At 37.6% G+C, this 18,970-nt stretch overlaps 1 long non-coding RNA gene across 1 annotated transcript in view; it reads right to left on the bottom strand.

Annotated features, from left to right (window-relative positions):
- The window catches only part of LOC132005585 (uncharacterized), an 85,380-nt gene extending 66,817 nt beyond the window's left edge, over positions 1 to 18,563 (bottom strand). The window contains exon 1 of the long non-coding RNA XR_009400849.1: positions 18,470 to 18,563. This is a non-coding gene — a long non-coding RNA (uncharacterized LOC132005585). The remainder of the gene's footprint in view (positions 1 to 18,469) is intronic.
- Between the last annotated feature and the right edge of the window lie 407 nt (positions 18,564 to 18,970).

Here is an 18,970-nt window from a genome sequence, read left to right as displayed (position 1 = left end):
CTGGACTGTTAGATCTGGTGGAGTTTCATTCCCCCTCCACCACCCCCACCTACTCTAATCACAGGTCTCCTGATCCATGATGTATTACAGATGCTTTCTCACACAATTGATATCCAAGACAAATCTTTGCTTCCTAGTAACCAGCACATTACTGGACTCCTCTGCTGTTAGTGCATGGTTTACTGGACAACTGATTTCAAGGTTGTGGCCATGGACTCAGCAAAGGGAATTCAGCTTCTCTAATCACACGAATACTTCCCAGGTGCCAGCAGCAAATTTTGATGGTAGCACTGTTATTACTTCTCCAGGGACATCTTCCCGAATCTCCTTGATCAGTTAAAATTGCCCTATTACAGACTCTTATAACCACATGCTATCATTATACATATGTTTGTGTGATTTCTTTGTGTGTGTTGCTCTCAAATTGGAAGTTTCATGAAGATAGGAATTATAGCTTATTTTTTTTTTAATGATTATCTCACTCCCTTTTTTGTTTTTATTTGCCATTGCATATCCAATGTCTAACCTACTTCAAGGTCCATGGTAGGGGTTCAACAAATACTTGTTGAATAAATTAATAGGTAAAAATTACTCAAGGCGTTTTAATTTAGGCAATAGGACAGCGTGCACTGAACTAATCACTCCAGAGGAAGCAATTTAAAAAATTGTGGGTACAATTTAAGCAACAACCACAATAAAACTAGAGTGATTGAACAGGGACCAAATACAGGCTTAAACCAAGTAAAGACTTGATCCTTGGGAGAAACAGAAAGGAGCCATACTGGGTAAGATCCACATTTACATTTCCCTTGAGGATACTCCAGTAGTCCTAGAACCTGACAGCAAGAACTGAAGACAGTCTTTGGGACCTGTGGAATCAGAAAACTCTTTTGGGATTTCCAGAAATCCTTGAATATGGAGAAGGAAAATTCTCAGAAAGATGGAATCACAGATCGGAAACTCCAAAAGTCCACATAAGAATTGTTCTGTAATTTTAGCCTGAATCCTTATTATTCATGTTTAGAGGAGATAGGATGGAGCCCAGAGGCAATATTAATGACCTGAAGCATTGAAAGAGCTAAGAAGAGATTTAACCAGCTGCCCACCATAGAAGAATGAGAGTTTGGAGTTAGAATCCCTGTATGTGAGAGGTGCTTATAAGTATCTTTGTCATTTCACTTTCATATTTTGGACTTCACTTCCATATCTAAGAACTGAGAGGTTTGTCCTAGGACTAAGGGCAAAACCAGCTTACCAAACACCCTAACAGAACTTAAAACTAAGCTGCTATGGGATGAAGGTGATCTGTAAATAATACACTCAACTGCTAAGGGGGGAAAAAGCATCCCAGTTCCAAATGAGCTAGCAAGATTCAGTCTCTACAACATATTACCAATGATGCCCAACACACAATAAAAAATAGATGTAGGCGAAAATAGCCAATGGGGAAACCAGTCAATAAAAGTAAACCCCTCAAATGACCATAAGTTGGAATTAGCAGGCAATCACTTTAAGGCAACCAAGGCCTTCTAGAAAAAAATGGTGATGTAGGAGATTCCAGCTTCCCTGTTTGCCCATAAAAAGTAATTATTAGCCATCCATGAGCAAACACAGCTCCAGAAGAGCTCGAGATTCTCCTTCAGAAATTTTAGCAACAACATGGAACAAAAACAAACAAAAAAACCTAACAACTGAGAATATTCACACAAGAGAAGAAAAACAAGTTTATTTTCTCCACAGCATCCCATCCCCATGCCAGCAATGTTCAACTCCAAGAAGGAGATTTCCACCCAGTGAGAGTTCCTCTCACCAGAAACGAAAGAATGGGTAGAAAGATGAGTATCTTTAGCCTCTCCAGGCACTGTGTGAAGGTCATGCTTCAGTTTTTACACCACCCAAACTGGTAAAGAGAGCCAGCTAGGAATAGGAGGAAAAACAGGTTATTATTAGCAAACACATAGCAGGAATGATTGTGGTTCACAGAGACCTGCTCTTCAGACAAACTCAGCAGCTCTGCCATGGGTACTTACTATTGCTAACACTGGCTCCCCCTCAGTCCCTCCCTTATTCCATCCTCTCCCCTCCCTTAAAACTCCTTCTGCCAAAGCTTGGACCCAACACTGGCAATTATGCAAGATCTTTCTGGCCGTGCAAGTGTAAGAACTCAGCACCTTGGTTCCTTCCCACATCCATCAGGGTCTGGATGCTACACTCACAGTCAGCCCAGGCTTCTACAGCTGTGTGACTACAGGATACCAGTGTAAGCAACCTGGGCTGACCCCCACCAGCATGCCTGTGTCGTTATCCCCTGGAAAAGCACCTGCTTGTCATTGCCTGATGTGTATCCTTGACCCCCTACTGTAGAACATATACATGAAAGGGAGCATGTGCAGTCACCAATAAACACACAAATATCCAGGGCCTCCCACAGTTGCTTGTGGATATGGATCAAGCCCTGCTTTCTGTCACTAGTCACCAACATCACTCCTAGCTATAGATTGCTTTAGTTCTGGCATGCCCCTAACTCCCAGCCTTACCCCTGTCACTGACCCTCACTACAGTGTGCATAACCAGGGAAAGAGAGTACAACTATAGGTGAGCACACTAATATCCAGGTCCCCCACAGCTGCTTACAAGTCCATGTCATGTCTTGTCTTCTGTCAATGGCCAGCACCACCATGCCCACCTGTAGACCAGTCTCTCTAGCTTTTGGCCTGCATGTCCCCCAGCTTGACCCCTGTCACTGGCTTCCACAGTATGCAGACCTGGGAATAAAGTGCAAGGTCATATGAGGACATGCTGACACCCAGGTCCTCTACAGACACCAGTGACCCAGAATTGGCCCTGGTCCCCATCACTACAAACATGTCTACAGGTGGCCTCTACCACCACATAAGCACCTGCAGCTGAATGTGTGCATACCACTGACTCCAGTCACCACCACTACCTGGCCTCATCCCTTGTTACCAGTCCTGGAGATGCTGCTTAGGAGCCCTATAGCCCATGAGGCCACTGCACACTTCCCTGTACAGTGCTTGCTAAGGACCACACAGCTGGCAATACTGTAGACTCCCGTGGCCTGAGCCAAAGAGATGTCACACCACACTTGGGCATGGTGCCACCATGTGTCCCAACACTTGGCATCCTCTATCACTAGACCCAGGGTCATAGCACAATCCAGTGTGCCCCATCTGAGATGAAGGACTTCCCTATCTGAAATTAGTGCATAAAATCTGTGTTTCTTCAAATGCACAGACAACTATTTGAGGCTGCAGAGATCGTAAAGAATCAGGGAAATACGTCTACATCAAAAAATATAGTAAACTTCCAGTACCTGGGCCCAAAGAAATGGAGATCCAGTAATTATCTGACAAAGATTTCAAAATGATATTTCTACAGACTCTCAGATAGCTGAAGAAAAACAAACAAACAAACAAACAACAACAATAACAACAACAACAAAAAACACAGAACAGAGGAAACTAATACTAGAACTAAATGAGAAGTTCCAAGATAAAACATTGAAAAGAACCCAACAGAAATTGTGAAATGAAAGATAAAACAACTGAACTAAGAAATTCAATAGATGACTTCAACAGCAGACTTAAAGAAGCAGAAGAGAGAGTCAGTAAGCTAGAAGACTGATCAATTGAAGTTATACAATTAGAAGAAGAAAAAGGAAAAAAGAAATGAAAAGGAAGGAGGAAAGCCCAGAGGAGACACCATCAAAAGAAATATGTCTGCATTATTGGAGTCTCTGAAGGAGAAGAGAGGGAGAAAAGAATAAGTTTATTTGAATAAATAATGACAGAGAACTTCAAAAAGATGAGGACATCCAAGCTCATGAAGGTAATAGGTCACCTGCAATCCGAAATATTCTTCTCCATTACACAGAATAAAACTGTCTAAAACCAAAGCAAAGAATTTTAAAAGTAGAAGAGAAAAAAAAAATTCTCTCATGCAAGGGAACCTCCATGAGGCTGTTAGCAAATTTTATAGCAGAGATCTCATAGGCCAGGAGAGAATGGGAAGATATATTCAAAGTACTGAAAGAAAGAAACTGCCAACCAGAATACTTTACCCACCAAAATTATTCTTTAGACTGAAGGCAAAATAAAGACTTTCCCTTATAAACACAAGCTGAGGGAATTCGTCATCACTAAACCTGCCTTACAAGAAAAGCTGAAAGGAGTCCTTCAAGCTGAAACAAAAAGAATGCTAAATAGTAACGTGAAAATATACACCCCACTGGTAAACATACAAGATAGGATACTCTGACCATGTGTTTACCTAATACTGTAAAATGGTGATGTGTTAGCCCAACTCTACAATAAAGGTCAAAGGATGAAAGCACTAATGAGAAAGAATGTAACTTCAACAATTTTTAAACAATACACAAAAAGTAAATGTACATCCTAAATGTAATAGAGGGATAAAAGGATAAAAAGGTAGAAATTTGTGATCTAAGTCAAATTGTTATTGATGTAAAATAGACTATTTTATCTTCATAGTGATTTATATAAACCTCATGGGAAGCATACAGCAAAAATCTTCTGTAGACACACAAAAATAAAGAGAAGGACATCAAAGCACAGCACTATAGGAAATTACCAATATACAAATAGAGTTACCAAAAAAGGAAGAAAAATTCAAATACACAACAGCCAGAAAGATAGGATGGCATTAAGAAGTCCTTACCTATCAATAATTATTATAAATATTAATGGATTTAACTCTCCAATCAAAAGGTGTAGAATGGCTGATTGTATGTTAAAAAAAAAAAAAACCTGGAAGACCCAATTATAGGCTGCCTACCAGAGAGACTCACCTCAGCTCTAAGGGCAGAAACAGATTCCAAGTGATTGGATGGCAAAGGTGTTCCATGAAAGTGGACACACGCACACGCGCGCACACACACACATACACGGTAGATTTATTAATATCAGATAAAAGAGACTTTAGACCAAAAATGTCACTATAGATAAAAATGTTATATAATAAGGGGGTCTAATCATCAAGAAGATAGATCATAAATACATATGCAGCATCTAAATATATTAAGCAAATACCAACAGATCTGAAAGAAGAGATAGACAGCAATAAGACTAGAGGAATTTAGTGTTCCACTAGATTATTCAGACAGAAAATCAACAGGAAAGTTTTATATCTGGACCACATTTTAGACCAAGTAGACTTAACAGATACATTAGAACATTTCATCCAACGGCAGCAAAATACATTCTCCTCAAGTGCACAATGAATTTTCCCCAGGATACAGCAAAGACTAGATAATAAGACAGGGCTCAGAAATTTAATAAGATTTAAGTCATACCATCTATTTTTTCCAACCACAATGGGTGTAAAACTAGATATCAATTCTGAAAGAAAAATAGAGAAAGAATACAAATACACGGCAGCTAAATAACATGTTACCAATGAATGGGTCAAGCAAGACGTCAAAGAAGAAATAAAATACATGGAGACAAATGAAAAAGAAAACACAGTAATCCAAAATCTTTTGGTTGCAGCAAGAGCAGTTTTTAGAGGCAGGTTTAGAGCAATACAGATCCACCTCAAGAACCAAGAAAAATCTCAAACACATAACATAACCTTACACCTAAATGTGCTTGAAAAAGAACAGTCAAAGCCCAAAGCTAATAGAAGGAAAGAAATAATGGATATTAGAGCAGAAATAGTGAAATAGAGATGAAGTATGAAAATGAAAACAGAAGCCGATTTTTAGAAAAGATAAAAATATTGATAAACCTTTACCCACACATCAGAAAATAAAGAGAAAAGACTCAAAATCAGAAATGAAGGCAAAGAAGTAACAAGTGACACCAAAGAAATGCAAAAGAGAAGAGACTATTATGAAAACTTATATGCCAAATTGGAGAACCTAACAGAAATGGATAAATTCCTACAAACATACAATCTTTCAAAACTGAATCAAAAAGAAATAACAGATTTGAAGAGACCAATTACTAGTAATGACGTTGAATCCATATATAAAACAAACAAACAAAAAACTCCCAAACAAAAGTCTAGGACTAGATGGATTCATGTGGATTCTACCAAAAACAATTAAAGAACAGTTAATATCCATTCTTCTCAAACTATTCAAGAAGAAATAGAAGAGGAAGGAGAGCTTCTAAATTCATTGTATATAGCCAATATTATCCTGATACCAAAACTAGATAAAAACACTACTAAAACAAAACAGAACAAAACAAAAATCTTCAGGTCAATATCTCTGATGAAAATATATGCAAAAATCCTCAATAAAATATTAGCAAACTGAATTCAGCAATACATTTAAAAAATTCACTATGATATAGGATTTATTGGAGGAATGATAAAGTGGTAAAATAGTTGCAAAATCAATGTGATACATCACATTAAGAGGAGATAGGATAAAAGCCATATGATCGTCTCAGTAGATGCAGAGAAAGCATTTGGCTAAATACAACACCCATTCATGGCAAAAATTCTCAACAAAGTGGGTTTAGAGGGAACATACATTAATAAAATGAATCCCATGTATGAGAAATCCACAACTTACATCATACTCCATGGTGGAGAACTGAGAGCTTTTCCTCTAAAGATCAAGGAAAAGACAGAATTGTCTTCTCTAACCACTTTTATTCAACACCATACTGGAAGTCCTAGCCACAGCAGTTCGACATGAAATAAAAGGCATCCAAATTGGTAAGGAAGTTAAACTATCATTATTTGCAGATGATGCTATATAGAGAAGACCCTAAAGACAACACAAAAAACTATTAGAATTGATACATGAATTCAGTAAACTGTAGGACATAAAATTAATATACAGGAATCCACTGCATTTCTATACTAATAAGGAGGAAGAGAGAAATTAAGAAAATGAAGCCTTTTGGAAGGAATACCATTCACAATTATAACCAATACAGTAAGATATTTAGGAATAAACCCAACCATAAATTCTGAGACCTATAAAACATCAATCAAAGAAATTGAAGATAACACAAAGAAATGGAAAAAATGTTCATGTTCATGGGTTGACAGACCAAATATTGATAAAATATCCATACTGCCCAAAGCAATCTGCACATTTAATGCAATCTTTATCAAAATACCACCAGAATTTTTCATACAACTAGAATAAACAATCCTAAGATTTATATGGAACCACAAAAGACCTAGAATAGCCAAAGCAACCTTGAAAAAAGAAGAGCAAAGCTGGAGGCATCACAATTCTGGACTTGAAGTTATATTACAAAGCTGTGGTAATCAAAGGAGTATGGTACTAGTACAAAAAAAAAAAAAAAAGACAGATCAATAGAACAGAATAGAAAACCCAGAAATAAACCCACAATTCTATGGTCAGTTCATCTTTGACAAAGCAGGAAAGAACATCCAGTGGGATAAAGACAGGCTCTTCAACAAATGATATTGGAAAAACCGGACAGCGAGATGCAGAAGAATGAAACTGGACCACTTCCTTATACCATTTATGAAAATAAATCCAAAGTGGATTAAAGACCTAAATGTGAGACCTGAAACCATCAAAATCCTAGAAGAGACCACAGGCAGTAACTTCTTTGACATCGGCCATAGCTACCTCCCTCTAGAAAGATCTCCTGAGGCAAGGGAAACAAAAGCAAAAACAAGCTATTGGGACTCCATCAACATAAAAATCTTCTGCCCAGCAAAGGCAACAATCACCAAAGCTAAAAGGCCATCTACTGAACAGGAGAAGATATTTGCAAAGAATGTATCTGGTAAAGGGTGAGTATTTAAAATATATAAGGAACTTATGAAACACACCCCCAAAATAAATAATCCAATTAAAAGTGGACGGAAGACATGAACAGACATTTTTCCAAAGAAGACATCTGTATGGCCAACAGACCCATGAAAAGATGCTCAGAATCACTTCTCTATTAGGGAAATGCATATCAAAACTACAGTTAGATCCTACTTCATACCTGTCAGAATGGCTAACATCAACAACACAAGAAAGAGCAGGTGCTGGCAAGGACGTGATTAAAGGGAGCCCTCGTGCATTGTTGGTGGGAATGCAAACTGGTGGAGCCACTATGGGAAAGAGTATGGAAGTTCCTCAGTAAGTTAAAAATAGAACTACCGGGGCACCTGGGTGGCTCAGTGGGTTAAGACTCTGCCTTCGGCTCAGGTCATGGTCTCAAGGTCCTGGGATCGAGCCCCACATCCGGCTTGCTGCTCGGCAGGGAGCCTGCTTCTTTTTCTCTCTCTTTCTCTGCCTGCCTTTCTGCCTACTTGTGATCTCTGTCAAATAAATAAATAAAATCTTAAAAAAAAAATAGAACTACCTTATGATCAAGCAATCAACTCTACTGAATATTTACCCAAAGAGTACAAAATACTATTTCAAAGGGATCCCAATGTTTATAGCAGCATTATCTACACTAACCAAGATAAGGATCTAGTCCCAGCATTCACTGATTGAGGAACAGATAAAGAAATGACACACACACACACACACACACACACACACACACGCACACACACACACTGGAATACTACTCAACCAGAGAAAGGATGCAATCTTGCCATTTGCTCCGACACAGAGCTAGAGAGTATTATGCTAGGCAAAATCAGTCAGAGGAAAACAAATACCATATGATCTCACTCATATGTGGAATTTAAGAAACAGAACAAATCAGCAAAGGCTTAAAAAAAATAAAATAGCTGAAGGCAAACCAAGAAACAGACTGATGGTTACCAGAGGAGAGGTGGGGGTGGAGGGGATGGGGTTAATAGGACATGGGGATTAAGAAGTTCACTTGTGATGAGCACCGAGTGTTGTATGGAAGTATTGAGTCACTGTATTATACACCTGAAACTAATATTATATTGTATGGTAACTGGAATTTAAATAAAAACTTAAAAAAAATCCCTTTTATGTAATTGTAACAAAAATAAAATACCTAAGAATAAATTTAACCAAGGAAGTTAGAGACCTGTTGTCTGAAAACTATAAAACACTGCGGAAAGCAATTGAAGATGACACAAATGGAAAGAAAGCCATGCTTATGGAGTCGACGGATATTGTTAAAATGTCCCTATGACCCAAATCATTCTGGAGATTCAGTGCAATCACTAACAAAATGCCAATAGCATTTTTCAGAAAACTAGAACAAACAATCCTAAAATTTGTATGGAACCCCAAAGGACCTCAAAATTCCAAAGGAATCTTGAGAAAGAAGACCAAAGATAGAGGTATCACGATTCCAGATTTCAAGATATACTCCAAAGCTATAGTGACAAAACAGTATGGTACTGGTACCAAGATAGACACAGCAAAAGAACAGAACAGACAACCAGAAATAACCCCATGCTTACAGGGACAATTAATCTGTGACTAAGGAAGCAAGAATATACAATGGGGAAAAGACAGTCTCTTTCCTAAATGGTGCTGGGAAAACTAGACAGCCACACGCAAAAGAATAAAACTGGATCACTATCTATTCCATACACAAAAATAAGCTCAAAATGGGTTAAAGACTTAAATGTGAGACATAAAATCATAAACATCCTAGGAAAAAAAAAAGACAGTAATTTCTTTGACATTGACCTTAGCAACATTTTTCTAGCTAGGCCTCCCCAGGCAAGGAAAACAAAAGTAAAATAAAAAGTTTTTGCATAGGAAAGGAAACCATCAACAAAACAAAGGTAAACCTCCTGAATAGGAGAAGATAGTGTTAAATAAGGTATTCAATAAGGGGCCAATATCCTAAATATGTAAAGAACTTAAACAACAACAACAACAAAACCCAAAAACAAAAACAAAAAAAAAACGCCTCCCCAAATAATTCAATTTAAAAACGTGCAGAGGACCTAAATAGACATTTTCCAAAGAAAATATACAGATGGCCAAGAGACACATGAAAAGATGCTCAACATCTCACTAATCGTTAGGGAAATGCAAATCCAAACCACAAGGACATATTCTCATATACCTATCAGAATGACTAGAATCAAAAAGAAGTAAATGTTGGTGAGGATGTGGAGTAAAAGGAGCCCTGTGTCCTGCTGGTGAGAATGTAAATTGGTGCAGCCACTGTGGAGAACAGTATGGAGGTTCCTCAAAAATTAAAAATAGAAATACTGCATGATCCAGTAGTTCTACTCCTGGGTCACCCAGAGAAAATGAAAATCCTAATTCAAAAAGACAATATGTACCCCTATGTTCATTGCAGCATTATTTCAAATAGACATGCTATGGAAGCAACTCAAGTATCCATCAGCAAATGAGTGGATAAAGAAGTGGTATATATGTGTATGTGTATAACAATGGAATATACACTATGGAATATACTATGGAATATATATACATATATTCCATTGTGTATATCAGTATATATACACACACACATATATATATACTCAAACACACTATATACTCTGGAATACGTGTATTCCATATATATCAAATACCATACACACACACACACACTATGGAATATATATAACACATATGGAACTTGTGTGTGCACAGACACACACACACACACACTATCGAATATTGTTTAGCTGATATTTTGCTATTTGCAATAACACAGATGCACCCAGAGAGTATTATGTTAAGTGAAATAAGTCACTGAAAGATACATACCATATGATTTCACTTATATACAGAATCTAAAAACCAAATGAACAAACAAAGAACAGATTCTTAAATATAGAGAATGGTGGTTGTCAGAGGGGAAGTGAGTGGAAGGAGAGGTGAAATACCTAAAGGCAATTAAGAGGTACACATTTTCAGTAGTAAAATAAGTCATAGTGAAGGCAAGTATATCATAGGGAATACAGTCAATAATATTTTAATAATGATGTTTGAAGACAGATGGGGACTATACTTTATCATGGTGAGCACTGAGTAATGCATCCCATTCAACAATGGTAAAAACCAAAATAAACAAAGAAAACAGAACTATCATGTCATCTAGCAATCCCACTTCTGGGTATATATGCAAAGAAAATGAAATCAGAATCTTCTAGAGAGATTTGCACTCTCATGTTGATTGAAGTCTTACTCACAATAGCTAAGACATGGAAACAAACTAAGTGTCCATCAACATATGAATGGATAAATAAGATATAAGATATACAAACAATGGAATATTATTCAGCATGAGAAAGAAGGAAATGCTGTGTTTGAAACGAGTTGGGTGGACATTGAGGGCATCATGCTAAGTGAAGTCAGGTACAGAAAGACAAATACTGTATGATATTCCTTATACATGGCATCTTAAAAAAGAAACAACAGAGTGGTAGTTACCAAGGTTTGGGGTTAATGAGGGGTTATTCCCAAAGTGTATGAACTTCTACTTATAGGATTAATAAGTTTGGGGCTATAATATACAGCATAGGAATTATAGCTGATACTCTATCATATAAAATATACTTTAATATTGCTTAAAGAGTAGATCTAAAATGTTCTCACCACAAAAAAGAAATGGTAACTGTGTGAAGGATGAAGGTGGGAGCAAATACCATGGTAATCATCATTTTGCAATTTATAAATGTATCAAATCAACACATTATATACCTTAAACCTGCACAATATTACTTGTCAATTATATCAATCAAACTGGAAAAAAGCAGCTTCACTTTATAAAAATAAAATAATCTATGTGAAAATGTTACAATAAAGTAATGGATAATTTCAAAAGAGACATAGAAGCTGAAAAAAGAAAGCAATCAAATAGAGATCTTAAGTGAACAAGTACAATAGCTAAAATTCAGAAAAATCAAAGATGGGATTAACAGAGTGTGTGCAACCAAAGAAAGTAGTTATAAACTTAGACACATTAATAGTATTTATCCTAGACTAAGAACAGAGGAAAGGGAAAGCAAACTGGGGGGGAGGGCGGAGGGGGGAAGACCCTGTAATTGAACCCAAAAGAAGAAAGTAAGAATTAGAAAAAAGACACATTTGAAGTATATTGGCCAATTTTTTCAAATTGCCCTCAAAATCATCAATGCACAGGTCCAAGGTCAGAAAACCCCAGTTAGTACAAATACAAAGAAAACCACACCTGAACATACTGTAGTCAAACTGCTGTCAACCACGGGGTGGGGGGAGCAGGGGGGGCTTAAGAGAATTCATATACAGTAGAACCTGGAGTAGAAAGACAGCAGAGAGAGAGAGAGGTAAAAAAGAAAGAAAGAGAGAGAACGAATGAATGAATGAAGGAAAAAAAGAGAAAAAGAAAAAAAAAAGGAAAAAAAAAGAAAAGAAAGAAGAAAAGGAAGAAAGAGAAAGAGTGAGCAATGGAGACTCAGAAGATAAAAGGATGACATTAAAATATCAGGGCGGGGCACCTGGGTGGCTCAGAGGGTTAAGCCTCTGCCTTCAGCTCAGGTCATGATCTCAGGGTCCTGGGATCGAGTCCTGCATCGGGGGTCTCTGCTCAGCAGGGAGCCTGCTTCCCTCTCTCTCCCTCTCTCTCTGCCTGCCTCTCTGCTTACTTGTGATCTCTCTCTGTCAAATAAATAAATAAAATCTTAAAAAACAATAATAAAATAAAATATCAGGGCAGAGGGTCGAGTGTGGGGAGGTACTATTACACAGATTCTGCCATGAAGTATAAAAATGTATTTTTTTAAAGTAAAAAGAGACAGTTTCCAGACAAAGAGTAGCTCAGACAATACATTCAGACTGACACTGTAAGAAATGCTAAAGGAAGTTCTTCCGGTTGGATATGAATTTCACCAATGAAAAACTAAATAGGGAAGAAGGAGAGTCGTAGAAATAGTAAATATGAGAAGTTTTCTTTTCTTTTCTCAATTTGTATACACTGTAATGGACTTTTTAGAGTAAAATGATCAATAAAAATCAAGATTGGTAAAGCAAGAATAAAAAATATATGGTGATAACACAAAGACAGGATGGGAACAAACTGTTATACGCTTATTTGTTGTTTTTATGTTATATATGAAGTGATATGTTAATAACATATTGGAGTGTTAATAACAGTATTAGAGTAATCATAAAAAAAAATTAAGAAGGCTAATAGAAGAGAAAAGTTTAAAAAAAAAGTCCAAAACTTTGACTAACTCAAGAGAAAACAGAACCAAGAACTAAAGAACAGAGAAAACAAATTAGATGTTGCTATCACTAACCCCAACTATCTCAGCACTTCTATTAAATGCAAATGACTTTCATGTTCCAATTTATAAAATATCTTATTTGTAATGAAGATTTTCAAGATCAATTCTCTTAGCCTCTCATTTGCAATACATGATTATTAACTAAAGTCACCATGCTGTGCATTATCCCCCATGACTGACTTATTTCATACCTGGAGGTTTGTATTGTTTTCCTCCTTTTACCTATCTTGCCCGTGATCCCTGCCTCTGGCAACAAGCTATCTGTTCTCTATGAACTTAGCTTTTTAAAGATGTTTTTTAATTTATTTAATTTGGGGGGCGGATTCCACATACACATGAGAGCACATGGTATTTGACTTTCTTGGTCTTATTTCACTTAGAATAATGCCCTCAAAATCCATGCTGTCAAAAATGGCAAGATTTCTTTTGTTGTTGTTGTTGTTGCAGAATATTCATATGTATGTGTATATATATATATCTATATATATATATATATGCGCCAGGTTTTCCTTATCTAATCCTCTGTCCATGGATACTTAGGTTGTTTCCACATCTTGGCTATTGTAAATAATGTGCCTATGAACGTCAGGATATATATACCTTTCAATTAGTGTTTTTGTATACATTCCAATTTTAAAGCAGGAATTGTCACACTAGATATAAAGGAAGAATCAAGTACCTGTTCTTAAAATATGCACTTTAAATATGAAGACACAGATGAGTGAAAGGAGAAATATAAAAAAGCGATGAACAGAACCTTAATGCTCTGGGGTGCCTAGGTGGCTCAGTTGGTTAAGCAAGCATCTGCCTTTGGCTCAGGTCTTGATCTCAGGGGTCCTGGGACAGAGCCCCATGTTGGACTCCCTGCTCAGTGGGGAGTCAGCTTTTCCCTCTGCCCCCCTCCTCCACTCATGTGCTTGGAGATGCGCGCTCTAAGATAAATAAAATCTTTTTTAAAATTACAAATCAATTCTGTGCCAATATATTTGTCAACTGAAACAAAATGGCAAATTTCTGGGAAGTAACACATAAAACTAACACGAGAATAATTATGATAGTAATTTATCTTTTAAATAAATTGAATTAGGGAGCAAATCTACTTAAAAGAAAAATCAATCTGCAAATGTTCTTTTAAATTCCATAAAAGATTTAAGGAAAACAGGCACCTGAGTGGCCCAGTGAGTTGTGTCTGACTCTTGATTTCTGCTCAGGTCATGATCTCAGGGCTGTGAGATCCACCCCCATGTGGCGCTCTGGGTTCAGCACAGTCTGTTTGGGACTTTTTTCTCCCCCTGTTCCTCCCCCCAACTTGCTTGGGTATGCACTTGCATGCTCTCTCTCTCTCAAATAAATAAATAAATCTTTTAAAAAAGCCATTTAAGGAAAAAATCACACTAATCTGACACAAATTCTTTCAGAAAACAAAAATTAGGGTACACTTCCAACCTATTTGAGGTCAATATTACTCTGACAAAACCTGACAAACATACAATGAGTAAGTAAAATTATAGTCTCGTATCCTTGGTGGTTAGAAATGTAAAAGTCCTGGGGCGCCTGGGTGGCTCAGTGGTTTGGGCTGCTGTCTTCGGCTCGGGTCATGATCTCAGGGTTCTGGGATCGAGCCCCGCATTGGGCTCTCTGCTCTGCAGGAAGCCTGCTTCCCTCTCTCTCTCTCTCTCTCTCTGCCAGCCTCTCTGCCTACTTGTGATCTCTGTCTGTCAAATAAATAAATAAAATCTTAAAAAAAAAAAAAAGAAATGCAAAAGTCCTTAAAAAGTGTTGGAAAATTTAATCCAGAAACATATAAAGGGACTAAGGCATCACTGGGATTTATTCCAGAATGGTAAATTGATTGGCTTAGGCATGCTAAACCAGTAAAACTTACACTAACAAAATAAAGGAGAAAAATTATAAGATTACTTTAATAGATGTAGGGGAAAAGGCCTTAGACAAAAATTCAATCCTACGACATTCCTAGAGGGGGAAAAAGCTTGCAAGAATCTAGGAATAGAAAGAAACTTTTTCAAGTTAATAAAGAACACCCATGAAAAACCTACAGCCAATACTGTGCTTTAGGTGAAATATTAAACATGTTGTATCTGAGACTGAGAACAGGACAAGGATGTCTCTTCTCAGCACTTCTAATCAACATTATACCACATATTTTAGCCAGTGCTCTAAAGAAATAGAAGGCATGAGGTTGGAAAGAGATATCTTTGATGGGTAGCTATTTACATAGGAATAAGGAGGATATTTAATAAAACCTACTAAAAATTAGCAAGGCCACAGCACACAAATCAACTTATAGAGATCAATTCTACTTCCGTAGACTAGATTAGTAGTCAGTCATAAGATGGCTCCATGATCCATGCCTCTATCTATTGAATCACATCTGCCTTAAGTGACCAATATGGTAAGTCATAACTAATGAGGCATTGCAAGGCACTACATTAGGGATTACATATTTTCCCTTGGTCTTTTGGATCACTTATTGTGGAGGAAGCCAGCTACCCTGATGTGAGGATAGTCAAGAAACCCCAAGAGGAAGCTCACCTGGGGATTATGACCAACACCATTTGAGATAGCTAATTGGTGATGGGATCATCTAGTCTGGGTCAAACCTTCAGATGACAGCAATTCTGTTTGATGTTTTACTGAAACCTTAGGAGAACTGGAACTCACCATCTAATTGACTCCAAAAAGAGAAGGCCCAAAAGAAAAAGAATATATGATTACTGTTAGTTTCAGCCTCTAAATTATTGAGTGGTTTATTGTACAGCAATTGATAACTATATTGTGATTGGAAGATGAACTTTATTTTTTTTTTTATTTGTTTATCTGACAGAGAGAAATCACAAGTACACTGAGAGGCAGGCAGAGAGAGAGAGAGAGAGAAGGAAGCAGGCTCCCTGCTGAGCAGAGAGCCTGACGCGGGACTCGATCCCAGGACCCTGAGACCATGACCTGAGCCGAAGGCAGCAGCTTAACCCACTGAGCCACCCAGGCGCCCCAGAAGATGAACTTTAAAGTAGTATCCTCTACAACAACATTCATGAACATTAACAAACATCAACAAAATATTTGAGGATGTAGTTTTTTTTTTTTAATTGGAAGTAACCTAGACCTCTATACAAAAAACTATAAAACACTATCCAGATAAAAATTTAAAAGAGCTAAAGAAAAGGTTTACCAAGTTCATGGATTAGAAGATTTCAATACTGTTAAGATGTTAAGATGTAATTATTCCCCAAATTCTTCTAAAGATTCAACGTGTTTCTCTTTTTTTAATTTTTTATTTATTTTGTTTAAGACTCAGTGTGTTTCTAATTAAATTCCTAGCACGCTTATTTGTGCTAATTGATATGTAGATTCTAAATTTTATATGTAAATGCAAAGGACCTAGGATAGCCAAAATCTACCTTAATAAAAAAGATAGTATTAATACCTGATTTTGAGACTTAATGAAAAGATTCAGTAATGAATATTTTATACAACTGTACTAGGATGATAGATAAATAATTAATTAGAACCAAAAAAAAGGGTCCATAAATAAACTCATCTACAGGTACCAAGGCAATTGAGGGGGGAAAAGAAAGTATTCAGGAAATACTGTTGTATCAACTGGACCCTTGTATTAAAAAAAAAAAAAAAAAGAGAGGGACATCAATCTTTACTCATATCATTTACCAAAATTAATTTGAAACAGATCATGTACCTAAGCATAAAAGTTAAAATCAGACAACTCCTACAAGACATATAAGAGTATTTTCATGACATAATATAGACAAAAGTTTTTTAGATAGGACTCTAATAGCACATATAAAACAATTTAAAAAAAAAGACTTTAACATATGTTCTTGAAGAAAATTATCATCCAAAAAGTGGCAGCCTAGAAAAAAAATATTTGCAAAGGACTTTTTGTCCAGAATATACAAAGAACTCCTACAGTATAAAACAACAGATAACCCATTAAGAAAAAGGGCACATCACTGGCAAAAGAAGATGTACACTTAGACAATAAGTCTACGAGAAGCCACATCACACAGTCATCGGGAGAGAAAAATCAAGCTCAGGTGAGACACTGCTTTACGACAGATACCAGTATGGCTAAAATTTCAAAGACAGACAATATTAAGGGGTAGTAAGGATGTGGAACCTGTTGGAACACTCTTGCATTGCTTTTGGGAATATAAAATTGTTCAACTATGTCGAGAAACAATTTGGTGGATCGTTATAGACTAAAAATAAACCTATCTTGCAGCTCAGAAATCCTACTCTTAGGAATTTATCCAAATGAAACGAGGGCATGTCTCTAGAAAAATGTCCATCCAGGAATGTTCATAATAGCTTATTCATAAGAGCCAAGACTTGCCAACCCCAAAGTCTTTCTACAGGTGAATGGATAAACAAACTGTGATATAATCTTGTAATGCAACACCACTCAGCAATAAAATAGAACCAACTTCTACTCTACACAACAGCAGTGACAAATCTTAAAAGCATTCTTTTGGGTGAAAAGAGCCATACATAAAGTGATGCATATCGTATGCTTCCATTTATATAAACCTGTAGAACCAACAAAACTTACCTCTGATGGTGGAGTTCAGAACAGTGAATGCCCATGACAGGGAAGTGGGCTGGGGTGGGTGTTCGCTGAACAGAGCGGGAAGAAACATTTAGGGGTGACAGAAATGTTCCTTGTTTTAATCAGGATGGGAGAAGCATGGGTAAAGCATTTGTCAAAACTGAGCCGCACACTTTAAATCTGAGAATTTTGTGTATAAAGGATAATTCAGTTAGAAAACCTAAAAACCAAAAGCAATATATATCCTTCTAGGGTCAGACAGGCTAAGGAACGAACTGGGTCAGGTTCTCCAAGCCAAGAGCCTCGATTTGAAATCCCACTGTTTTTTACCCCCCGTCTTTGGTATCCTGAGATGCTCTCACCTCAGGAAGGGGTCACCTTTGACTTTGCACCAGCGTCTTCTTGGACCTGTGTCTGACCGGAGGGGGTCGGCAGCCCATGCTGCCGACGAGTGCCTTTCTCTCCTTCTGACTCAAACCGGGTTCTTTGATAAAAGCCTTCCTGCTGGAACAATTTCCTTCCTTATGCCCAAGAACGCTCGAAAATTTGAGGCTGATTTCTCTCAGGGGAACAATCTCCACTTAAAGTCAAAGCCACCAAGGGGCTCCTCTAATCTCAAAAGCGTTTGTGGAGCTGAAAGCTGTTTGCATTCCCGGGTAACTTCCCCACAATCACCAAGCCTGCCTCGACATACTTTTACAGTGAGCGCCGACAAGCCCCCCATTTCCTTAAATATTTCTGTACCTGTTAGATGATCCAAAGCTTCGGTAACAGGATGGCTTGCTGTCGTGAGTTCCCTGCTCTCCAACACAGAAGTAGGATCAACATGTTCGTGTTCCTGAATCCCCATCAGCCCTGTTGGGGATACGAGGACTTTTAGAGTTTGATCGCATACCCCTTCGGCAGTCACCTTCCTTCCTAGCCTCTCCGGGCGCATGTGCTCCTTCACAAACCATCACTAATCATATTTTCTCTCGACTGACACCTGCCTTATTAGGAGCCTATTCCACTCTGCAGCCGCACCTGAGCAGGGCCCGTAGCCTCCAGCCTGCCCAGGGGCGCTCTGAATGGTGATGTCCCTGAGGACATTACGATCCGTGGAGATCTTCAGTCACCGGATTTGACTGTATTTTTGGATTTTGCTGGTTTTTTGTAGGATAGAATACAACCAGCCTTCTCGCTTCAAGCCCATGTGGTTTGCATTTTGGAGGACTCCCTCCTACAGGCAGATGCATTCACACACAG

This window comes from Mustela nigripes, chromosome 17, assembly GCF_022355385.1.
Source record: "Mustela nigripes isolate SB6536 chromosome 17, MUSNIG.SB6536, whole genome shotgun sequence".
NCBI classification, from domain to species: Eukaryota; Metazoa; Chordata; class Mammalia; order Carnivora; family Mustelidae; genus Mustela; species Mustela nigripes.
Note: the sequence above shows the minus strand (reverse complement) of the source record. Positions and strands in the feature narration are given on the sequence as shown.